Source organism: Panthera onca, chromosome E2 (genome assembly GCF_046562875.1).
Source record: "Panthera onca isolate mPanOnc1 chromosome E2, mPanOnc1 haplotype 2, whole genome shotgun sequence".
Taxonomy (NCBI): Eukaryota; Metazoa; Chordata; class Mammalia; order Carnivora; family Felidae; genus Panthera; species Panthera onca.
Genome location: NC_138353.1, coordinates 31,155,013 through 31,167,735, shown reverse-complemented (window position 1 = coordinate 31,167,735; position 12,723 = coordinate 31,155,013). Strand labels below are relative to the sequence as shown.

General features: G+C 37.5%; 1 protein-coding gene across 4 annotated transcripts in view; it reads right to left on the bottom strand.

Annotated features, from left to right (window-relative positions):
* FTO (FTO alpha-ketoglutarate dependent dioxygenase) overlaps window positions 1–12,723 on the bottom strand; it is a 389,551-nt gene that overhangs the window by 295,220 nt on the left and 81,608 nt on the right. The window lies entirely within an intron of this gene.

Here is a 12,723-nt window from a genome sequence, read left to right as displayed (position 1 = left end):
GTATCTATACATCCATGTTTACCGCAGCATTATTTACAATCACCAAGATATGGAAACAACCTAAGTGTGCATCTATGGATGAATGGTAAAGATAATGTGGTGTATATATATACACAATGGAATATTATTCAGCCACGAGAAAGGAGGAAATCCTTTCACTTGGGATTATATGGATAAACCTTGAGGGCATTATGCAAAGTCAGGAAGATACAAGACAAATATTGTATGACCTCCCTTATATGTGGAACATAAAAAGGCCAGACTATAGAAACTGAGAGCAGAATGGTGGTTGCCAGGGGCTGGGGTGGGGAAGTGGAAAATGGGAAAATGTTAGTTGAAGGGTACAAACTTCTACTTATGAGACAAATAAACTCTAGGGATCTAACGTATAGCATGACAACTCTAGTTAACAATACTGAAAGTTGCTAAGGGAGTAAATCTTAAATATTCTCACCAAAGGAAAAATAAAAAAAGTAATTATGTAAGATACAGAGGTTGGAGGTTTGGATTAACTGTATTGTGGTAATCATTTTTTAATATTTGCATATATCAAATCAGCACAGTTTACACCTTTAACTTCCACAATGTTGTATGCCAATTACAACTCAATAAAGCTGGGAGAGGGAGGGGGGCTGCAGTGCTTGAACAAAATGAAACTAGGTAACGATAATCGAAATGGATCTAAAAACTCCCCAAATATCTGGAAACTAAATAGTCCACTTCTAAATAATCCATGGGTCAAAAAAGAAACCAAACAAGAAATTAGAAACTACTTTAAATGGAATAAAAATGAAAAAAAAAAATTCAAAATTTCTGGGATGCAACTGTAGCTAAATGCCTATACTAAAAAAAGAAAAGTGGTTTCAAATCAATGACCTCAGCTTCCACCTGGAGAAAATAGAAAAAGAGGAGGAAATGAAACCTAAAGTAAGCAGACGAAAGAAAAATCATAAAAGACCAGAGTAGAAATCAATGAAATAGAAAACAGAAAAGTAAAAAAAAAAAAAAAAAAAAAAAAATCAATGAAACCTGAAGCCAGTTCTTTGAGGAAAGAAAATTTACAATCTCTAGCTATACCGATAAAGGGGGGGGGGGGGGGGAGCCCACTTAAGTCTCGACATGCCAATGAAAAGGTAAATAAGGACATATTATGAACTGACGAACATAAATTCTAAAACTTAAACAAAACAGAAAAACTCTGAAAAAGACACAGATTACCCAGGTTCAGTCAAGAAGATAACCTGAATAGCATTGTATCTAATAACGAAGTTGAATTTGTATTTTAAAAACTTCCCACAAAGGAAACTCTAACCTCAGAACCTTCACTGTCAAATTCTACCAAACATTTCATAGAGAAACATCAATTCTTTACAAACTTATCCAAAACGTTAATGAAATTCAATCCCAAAACCAAGCAGAATTACTACAATAAAATTACAGACCAGTATCCCTCAGGAATATGAATATACAAATTATTAATAAAAAAGCAAACTGAATCCAACAACACATAAAAAAATAATACATCATCACCAAGCAAGCATTAGCCCAGAAATGCCAGAGGTTTAACATTCTAAAATCGACATAATTCATATTATGAATCATCAGCTTTACTGACAGCAAAGAAAGAAAAACCACATGGTGATGTGAATTGATACAGTAAAAACATTAGACAATACCCAACATCCATCCCGCTAACCATGCTCAGCAAACTAGAGAACTTCGTCAACCCGATAACAGAATCTGTAAAATCATAGAGCTAACATTGTACCTAGCAATGAGAGACTAAATGATTTCACTGTATGATCAGGAAAAAGGTAAGGATGTCCGTTGTCATCCTTCTATTCAAGATTGTACTGAAGGTTTTTAGCCAGTGCAGTACGGCCAGAAAAAGAAATGAAAGGCACAGACTAGAAAGAATACAGATCAGATAAAACTGTCTTTATCTCCATATAACATAAGCACCTGTATAGAATATCACACAGGTTCTATAAAGAAAAAAAAAGCAACTACAACTAATAAGTTAATCAAGGTTGCAGGATACAAGCTGCAGGATGAGGTGGCTAGATCAACATACAAAAGTCAATTATATTTCTAGAAAACTACTAACCAGCTACATAAAACTGAAATTTTTTTAAAATACCACTTACAATAATATCAAAAATTAAAAGCTAGTTAGGGATAAATCAGGCAAAATGTCTTCCAGATTTATACAAGAAAAAAATAAAATAAAATAAAACAAAATAAAATAAAATAAAACAAAATAAAACATTGCTAAGAGAAATTAAAGAATTTCTAAATAAATGTGTAGATAACGCTATGTTCACAGGTCAGAAGATTCAATAAAATGTCAAACTGTCCCCAAAATGATGCAATCCCAATTCAAGATCCCTGTAGGCTTTTTCTGTAAAAATTGACACAATACTTCTAAATTTTATATGGAAATGCAAAGACCTAAAATGGCAAATAACTTTGCAAAAGAAAAATAAACTTGAAGGACTTCATTCTACCCCCCAATCCTTATACAAAACTAGAAATCAAGGTACTGTGGTACTGGCATAAAGGCAAACAAATAGATAAATAGAAGAAAACAGAATCCAAAAGCAGACGCATCTATTAGTGGTCATTGGATTTTTGACAAAGATTCATAGTTATTTCAGTGCAGGAAGAAAATACTTCCAACAAACAGTTCTTGAAGAATATATTCATATTAAAAACAATAACAACAACAAAAAACTATTGGGGCACCTGTGTCTCAGTTGGTTAAGCACCAGACTTCACATCAGGTCATGATCTCACGGTTCAGGAATTCAAGCCCCACGCCAGGCTCTGTGCTGACAGCTCAGAGCCTGGAGCCCGCTTCAGATTCTGGGTCTCCCTCTCTCTCTACCCCTCCCCCCCCCCCTTTCTCAAATACAAACATTAAAATAAAATTTTAAAAAATAAAAAAATAAAAACTAGGGGCGCCTGGGTGGCTCAGTCCTTTGAGCTTCTGACTTCGGCACAGGTCACGATCTTGTGGCTCCTGAGTTCGAGCCCCATGTTGGGCTTTGTGCTGGCAGCTCAGAGTCTGGAGCCTGCTTTGAATTCTGTGTCTCTGTCTCTCTCTTTCTCTCCCCTACCCAAGCTCGCTTGCGTTCTCTCTCTCTCTCTCTCTCTCTCTCTCTCTCTCTCTCTGTCTCTCTCTCAAAAATAAATAAACATTAAATTTTTAACTTAATGTTTAAAAAATAAACTAATAGGAAAAGAAATTTAATCCACATCTTGTACCATATATAAAAATTAACTCTAAATGAGTAAATATACCAATATAAAACACAACTATAAATATAAATACAAAAGTCAAACTATAACACTAGTAGAAGAAAACATAAGAAATTCTTTGAGTCTTTAGGTTAGGCAAGGCAATTTTCTTAAATATGAAACCAAAAGCACAATCTATTTAAAAAAATGATAAATTAAACTTCATCAAATTCAAGAACTTCCACTCTCAAAACCCTCAAAGCTAGAACGCTAACACACTACTCTCCTGAGAATAAAATGGTTCAACCACTCTGGAAGACAATCTGCCAATTTCTTAAACAGACACACATCTACAAGACAGCACATGTCCACACAAAAATGTGTACATCAATATTTAAAGCAGCTTTCTCTGTAATAGTCAATAACTGGAAATAGCCCAATGTCCATCAACAAGTGAACACACAAACTGGAGTATACTGGGAAAAAAAAGAAAAAGAAAGTTGGTGTATCCATACAAAAATTCACTGCTGAGCAATCAAAAGAATGAATTATCGCTGTACACAGCATGGATGAATCTCAAACTCACTACGCTGAGTGAAAGAAGCCAGACCAAAAGTACTTACTATATGATTGCATTCATGTAAAATTCTAGAACGTGTAAATTAATCGATAGTGACAGAGAGCAGATGAGTGGCTGACTGGGGCCAGGGCTGGAGGGAAGAAGAGGGAAGGAAGCATCACTAGGAGGCAGAAAGAAACCACAGGGGTAAGGAGTATGTGCAGTATCTTGATTTTTGTGGAGGAGTAACAAGTGTATCCATGTGTCAAAACGTGTCAAGTTGCATAATTTAAATGTGTACAGTTTACGTCAATTACACCTCAATAAACTGGTGTTTTGGTTTGGTTTGGTTTTAGTTTATTTTAAGAGAGAGAGAGAACGTCCAGGAGAGGCAGAGAGAGAGAGGGAGAAAGAGAATCTCAAGCAGGTTCCGCACTGTCAGCACACAGCCCAGCGTGGGGCTCGATCTCACTCACAAACCATTTTAGTGAAACGTCCTACTGCTTCTTGAGGCGATCAATTTAAGTAGTTTGCATTTTTCTAAATATGTATCCATTTCACCTAAGTTAGCTCTCAAATGTATCTTTTTTTAATCATTCAGAGAAATCAGGAATGTATCCTCTTTTAGTCTCTAATGCTGGATCACACAGGGCTTACTTCTTCCTTTTTTACCTTCTCATCAATTATTGTCATCTCAAGTTATAGTTTTGTGTTTATTTTAAAAACAGGGAAGTAGTATTTTAAATCAATAAGTCAATGAATTTTCCATCCATTTCTATGCTCCCCCTTGCTTGCTGTGTCAAAAGCTTCCCCTCTGGCTTTTTTGTTCTTACTAAATTGTAACATTTAACACTTCTAGTCAGAGTCCATGGACCATAACTCTCCTCAGCTTTTTTATGACCAAAATTATCTTCTTTTCATTATTCTTGAATCAAAGACTACCTCAGTTAAAAAAAAAAACAAACTGAAATTAACAATAATCCTCCCTTAGCACTTTGAATATTTTGTTCTCCTGTCTTCTGGCCTCTAGTGTTTCTAATATGAATCTTTCTTTTGTAAAGAACCTGAATTTGGGGATGGGGGGGCGTGGCAAATCTCAAGGATTTTTTTTTCTTTATATCTCTTATATTCTACAGTTTCAAAATGATGGTCCTGCTTCAAAGTATCTGAAGACTCATGTCTTTCTTTATATAAGGAAAATTCTCAACTCTTAGCTCTACACAGTTTGCTTCTCCATCATGACCTTCACTGTCTTTTTCTGGAACTCCTAATAGACATATGTTGGACCCTCTCAATATATCCTGCAAGTCTCCTAAATGTGTTGTTCTCATGTTCTCATTCTTTCTGTCCTATCTGTCCGTCTCCCTCCCTCTCTCTCTCCCTTTCCTCCCTCTCTTAATCTTTTGTCTCTTCATGCTATCTTCTGGGTGAATTCCTTAGTACTCTCCTCCACTTCACCAATTCTCGTTTTAATTCTATCTAAACTTCACCCCATCTATTGCATTTATTACTTCTAGGGCATTACTTCTCATTTCCAAATTTTAGAACTAGCTCTTTTTCATGTATAGCTGTTCCTATTCCATTTCTCCATATTTGGGAGCTTTACAGATTTTCATTTTCATTAATGTGATGCATCTACTTATCTCTTTGAATTTCCTGAACATGCTTATTTTAGTCATTGACTTTCCTATAAAATTAACCTCCTCTGCAGTGAATTTTGTGCCCTCACTGTTGCATCTATCAGCTATCTTTAGTAGCATCTGTTGTCTGTATGTATTTCGGTTCTTTGATTGGAGGGCTAATTCTCCATGGATGGCTTTTTTTGTCTTTGCTCTTTCTTCCCTTCCTCTCTCTCTCCATCTGTGTTCACCTTTCCCTCACAGTGATTCTGTAGTTGCCTCCACGAGCACCCCTAACACCACCAGGCCAAGACCAAATTCATATAATGATTTGAAGCACCACATTCCCTCCCCCATTACTCATGACCACACTGAGTAAAGTACCAAACCTTCTATTCTTGAAGGTCTACCTGTCTTCTCCCGCTCAACACCCAAAGCCCCATTTAAGCTAACCCCCACCCCCGACATGTTAGTCTTTTCTGAGTCTCCTTTTACGAGAAATACAACTTCACCTCCTCTCCACCACCCCCCACCCCCCACTGCACACCGTGAACCTAGTTCTGACTCCGCCTCAAGGAGTAAACTTTTAGTTCCCATAACCCCACAGGACCTAAATGGCTGCTTTTTATTTCCATACCTGAAGGCTTTGAAGGACGATGCCTTCAAGCCAGCTTATTGCTTTTCGTTTGGTACTCTTTCTGATCCACAACAATATCCTGTCTGTAAGCCCAACTATGACTCTTTTTTATCTTTTATTCTTTTAATGTGCTATCAGTCACTGACATGTATTTGGAGCAAAAGGCATACACAAGCTATAAGCCTACTGCACCATCTGACAAGAAGGCACAGATGATTTCTTTATGACAAAAATTCTTAGCAGGAGATTCACTAGGTCAAAAGGTGTACTCTTTTAAGACTCTTGATTCATATTGTGAAATTGCCCTCCAGGGAAACGGTATCCATTTCATGCCCATTAACAGACAATACCCATTTCTTAATTTACTCACACATCAATTATTATCAAACTTTTCAATCTCTGACAGGTTGATAAATGAAAAACCAAGTTCACTCTAAGTTACATTTCTTTGATTAATCAGGTTGCATAACTTTTCATATGTTAACTGCCATTTGCAGTAGCTCTTTTGTGAAATGCCTGTTCATGACTTTTGTCCATTTTTTTGCTGGAGTATTTATCTTTGCCTGTTCTAGATTGAAGAATCTGTACTGACGATGAATCTGGGCTTTATGCAAGTTCACTAATTAGAATTCTCACTTCTCTTTCACTCTTTTATTATGAGCACCTTTCTAACAAATCACTTGGTCCTTGCATCAAGCTGTAACACTATGCTTTTCAGCACTTTTAAATTGTCCTCCCTAAGACAGCATCTTTCACTATAATTCATGCTTTCCCAAGTATTCCACACAGATATGTATCAAAACCTATTTGTCTCACCAACTTGATCTTAAGTTCCAACCACCTACAATCAGCAATTTTAAGCATGTAGTCCAAGTGTCAAAAGGAAAAGAAAGTTTCATGAAGAAAAAAGTTCCTACGATGAAAATCAGCTAACAAGACCTAAAAAGGAATAAAGGTTGGGGGCTGACTGTGGAAAGGCCTGGAAGTTTGGAAGAAGAGCAGTTTACACACCTAAAGAATAAATTATTAATATCAAAGCAATAAGTACCTCTAACAAAATAAAATGTTGGACTCTTTCCTCTAGGATAATGGCTTAGAAAGAACAATTCTAACTTCCTTTGGCTTCAAAAGAACTACCTTATAAACTATAGTTTCCTTGAGCCACCTCCAAGTATTCTACTGAAAATACATATGTATATACATATATATATATATATACACACATATATATATATGTATATACTGAAAATACATATGTATATACATATATATATATACACATATATATTCTACTGAAAATACATATGTATATACATATATATACACACACATATATATACATATACATGTATATATATATATATATATGTGTGTGTATATATATATATATATGTGTATATACACACATATATATGTATATATATATGTGTGTATATACACATATATATATATATACATATATATATATACACACACACATATATATGTGTATATATATATGTATATATGTATATATATATATGTGTGTGTGTATATATATGTATAACATATGTATTTTCAGTATATACATACATATATGTGTGTATATATGTATATGTATATACATATATATATATATAATCTAACATAATCTACTTCACAATCAAAATCCTGCCCATAATTTTGTAGGTGAATGCAAGAACAAAGGCAGTACAAATCCAAACCACAAAAGAGAGGTAACAGATTAATTAAGACTCCTTTAGCATCATTGTACCCACATTCTTAGCTCCAAGGACCTAATAATTTACCCCTTACATTTCCAAGAGGAGAGCAATTCCCCTCTCCACCTGCTTAGATGAAAAAGTCACATTCCCTCAATCATATTTCAATCTTCAAGGAACTTTCCACCTTGAAATTTTACACCTTACCAGTCTACTCAAAGGTTAGAGGACAGAGCTCCATGAGATTTCACTTTGTGTCTTGCCCAGCTTAGCATCCGTATGATCAAACTAAGCACTTTCTTGCTAGCAGCCCAATTGTAAATAATAACACTTGAGACCAGTAGGATTTCTGACTTCTTTGTAATTTTACAAAGCTTTAGCCATTAAACCATGATCAAACAACCTGCCATGGGAAAGGAGGTGTACACAATGTTGCAGTAAAGACATCAGTAAGTGACCTCTGTGACTGTCCATTTAATAATACTTAGCTCTCTACCGTCCCTTTCTGACTCTCCGCTGTTTCCACAGCCAGTGCTGCATAATCACACATTAAATACTTTCCCTTGTGGAGCCACAAGTGAATTATACAAGACACGATATATTTCTTTAACAACAACAACAACAAGAAAGATCCCTTAGCTCTGCTGACAGAGCTATATCAACTATTAGTTTTGCCTAACAGTTATGAAAAGTTAAAGAACAAATACCTGAAAGAATAAGTTATCTCATAACTCTTTTAGAGTTTTAGAACGCAAAGCCGATGTTTCTTTATGTTTTCATTTATCCGTCCCCAGGATTCTGGAAAGCACAATACACACTCTTTATTATCAAAATTTCCTGATTGAGGCATTGCATAAAACTCTCTAACTTCATCAGCACGTATTTACTCTTATCTTAATATGCGCATCGTTTGTTCACAAGGTTCCTCATCCAATTAGATCACTAATAAAAAAATCACCATTGCTGGCTTTTCTGATAAAAAAGGAATCATAATTCTAATAAAGTTATTCTTCTTCTACAAATATGCTAAGTCTTGCAACCTAACTGAAGCATCGAGTGTATAATTTCATCATGCTGTAAAATACACAACTCCAATCCAAGATGCAATAACCAGAAGATCAGGCTTTCCACTTATTTATTCAGATTTTATCTGCAGATGAACTAGGTATCTCTTTAGCCTCCCAACACAGGGGGAAAAGAACATAGGCTAAAATAATGGTTAAGAGCTCAGGCTCTAAAATCAGATTTCACTGGTTCAATTCCTGTCTCTACCAATTACTAGCTGTGTCCACTTAAACCTCCCTGTGCCTCAGTTTCCCCATCTAGAAAATAGAGTAATCGTACCCAGCTCACAAGGTTATTCGAAGTTTAAATTAAATGGGTTATGAGTTGTAGACAAATAAACATGTGTGCAATTACAAAACACCCCATCGGTGTCTGATACATTTTATTTAATTACACCTTAACCAAAGTTTGCAAATAGATGAAAAAGACACATAATTTTGCCTGTCCTCATGGCCTCATTCCTTCCTGCCGTCCCTGGAGTTATGCGACAGCCACCACAGTTCTATTTTACATCTGCAAGCGACCTCTTTCTCTTCCTGGGTCTCTTCTCCTCATCCTGTGTGTTTATGTTATCTCAGACTTTAAAAAAAAAAAATCCTGCCACCTTAAAAAATTATTAAAACTCTTCCGTGGCTTTTCCTACTTCCCACTCCGTCTATCGTCCCATTGCATCGTTCCTTTCCCTACCAAACCTCCTGATGAACCACAGAATAAAATGCCGAGAAGTCCGACGGTTCTTCTGCCCTGACCCCCACTCTGACTGCGGCTTCTATCGCTGCCATTCTACTGACACGATTCTTCCCAAGGTCAGTGACCAACTCCATCTACTAAAATGCAGTATCATCCTCTTTGGTCTTTTGGGAAGCAGTGGGCATAGTTACCTGCACCTCTTTCTCAAAATCCTCTCTTCCCTTGGGTTTGATAACATCCCCTCCCTTATATTCCTCTAGCCTCTGCTCCCTCCTTCCCAGTCTGTTTCAGGCCTTTCTTTAATAGCAGACATTCTCAACCCTTCTTCCTCTTCCTGCTTCTTTAAAGCAGTCTTTCTTTAGGCAATCTCATCTTCTTATAACAGCCTCCTTAAAGATAACGCCCAAATCCTCATCTCCAGCCCAAACCTACATTTCAAACTGTCTCCAGGATATCACAACATGAAAGCACCCCCCCACACACATAGCACTTGGCCTTCAATAAGCCCCAAATCGAAGTCAACATTCTCCTTTCCGAACTTCCTGAAGTCTGTTTCTCCTGTTTTTAATCTTAAATCAATGCCATTGCCAACCAGACTGACAACGTTGAAAGTTCTGTCCCCGTTTCTTCTCACTCATTTTATTAACGTTTATTGGCTAGAACTGGCTCTTCAATCTATGCTCTTTCAATTGTTACAAAAGTCTTAGGACGACGAGGCAGATATCATTATCCCCATTTTAAAGAAGTGAAAATCAAGACTGGGACAAATAAAATACCTGGTTCAAAATCCAGAAGCTAGTACATCTCATCCCTGGGATTTGATTTCACACGTTTTATCTACAAAGCCCAGGCTGCACCTTCCAGTACAATGGGAATGCTCATTTAAACCTAAAGGTGCACATTCCAACCACTGCCTCTACTCAGAGCCAGGTCCCAAGGAGAGAAGAGTGATCACGACAGACATTTCAAGACAGAGATTCCTGCTTTCATGGAATTCAACACCGGAGAGAAGCATCAGACAATTAAACAAGCGAACTACAATCAAATGCAGGAAGTCCCATGATACAGGAAGCTACTGTGGCAACTGACTTAAGAGATAGGATACGGAGCTCTTGGGGAATGTTTCCCATAAGAGGTGACATCTAAACTGAGAACTGCAACTTCAGTGGGTAGGAGCCAAGCAGAGAGAAACACTGGCCAAAGGTGTTCTAGAGATACTATCACACAACAATTAGGACTATTAACAACAACAACAGCAACGACAACAACAAAAAGAGTTGGCATGGATGTAGCAAAATTGGAACCCTGGGGCACTGCTGGTGGGGATGTGCAACGGGGCAGTCACTAATGGAAAAGGGTCTGGCCATTCCTCAAAAACGGAAGCAATTCCATTTCTGAGTATACACCCCCCCCAAAATGGGAAGCTAGGTCTCAAAGAGACACTTGTACACCCACGTTCACAGGAGGGTTCTTCACAACAGCCAAACGGTGGAAGCAACCCAAGGGGAAGCCCTGGAAGCAAGCTCTCTTTGTTACTGGATAAACAAAAATGGTGGTACATTCCACACAACAGAATATCATTCATCCTTAAAAAGGTAGCAAATTCTCCCACATACTATAATATGAATGAGCCTTGAGGAACACTATGCCGAGTGAAATAAGCTAGTCACAAAAGGACAAACACACTGCATAATTCCAATTCCATGAGGTACAGACACTAGTCCAATTCACAGAGACAGAAAGTACAATGATGGTTTCCAGGGCCTGGGAAGAGAAGTAAATGGGAAGTTAGTGTTTTACGGGTATAAGAGTTTCCATATTGGAATGATGGAAAAGTTCTGGAGATTGAGGGTAGTAATGGTTGCATTACTATCACAATGTACTTGGGGCCACTGAACTGAATGCTTCAAAACAGGTAAAATGGTAAATTTGGAGTTATGCGTATTTTACCACAAGTTTTGTAAAGAGTTCCAGGGGTGCCTGGGTAGCTGAGTCGGTTAAGTGTCCAACTCTTGGTTTCGACTAAGGTCATGAACTCGCAGTTCATGGCTTCAAGCCCCACATCGGGCTCTGCGCTGAACAGTGAGGGGCCTGCTTGTGACTCACTTTCTCCTTCTCTCTCTGCCTGTCCCCTGCTGGCTCGCTCACTCTCTCTCTCTCTCTCTTTCTCTCTCAAAACAAATAAATAAACATTTGAAAAAGAAAAAAAGCTATGAACAAAGTTAGAAAGCAAAACAAGAACATGGAGAATCTGAAGCAATCGAAAAGTTGAGAAAGGCTGGGGGAGAAAAGACCAAAACACACACATGCAGTTGCCTTGATTTCTAAACTGGACGTGATCCTAAGAGTCTGAGGTCATATACTATTCCCCAAGTAAAGTAACCAGGTATGATTTGGGGGCATCACGGAATTAGACCAGAAAAAAAAAAAATGTTAACAACTGTCTAATCGGAAATGAGAGCCTTCTCTAGCTTCAAAGTTAGGAGACTTTCATCAGATTCCAAGAGCATTGTAAAGTTTTTCTAGGTCGAGGGTGGAGAGGAGTCTTACTCACATGAAGTCTGAACCAAAAAGAGTCTCAGGGCTCCACGACAGCCCTCAGAAAGATAAGTGGTGCTTGTTGCTTTTGGAATACAACCTAGCTAATAAGGGGAGGGGGAAAAAATGCTTCTGTCTGTGTTCTCTGAATCCGTTGTGGATCTTGAGCTCAAACTGCAGCCCATTATGGTTCTGCCTGCTAGTTAGATTATACACAAGGTTACACCAATGGTTCATTTTCAGGGTATCTCTCTCGCCCATAAAATCCAATTCGGGCTAAAATCTGGCTTGCAGAGTCCTGGCCCAGACAGTTATCTTTATATCTGCATGTACATAAAGGAGCAGATATATACACATATATTTATATGTACGTAAATGAGCATGCACACACAAAACACAGGTAATGATAATTTTAAGATGCACAGCCATGACAGACTTTAAGACGCTTTCATCACTGAAATATATTGTGGCTTTTACAAATGTACCACAGTCTTCAACTATAATATTTCATCTCCAAGACGAAATTTGGCCTGTGATGGATTTACTCAAACACGTGGTTCTTCGTACTCACACGATACGTTGGAATGGGAAAATACAATGTACTTGCCCAGTTAACTAATACAGCAGCATGTATGGACAGGTGAGAGGAACTGACCCAAGATCTCCCTACTCCCC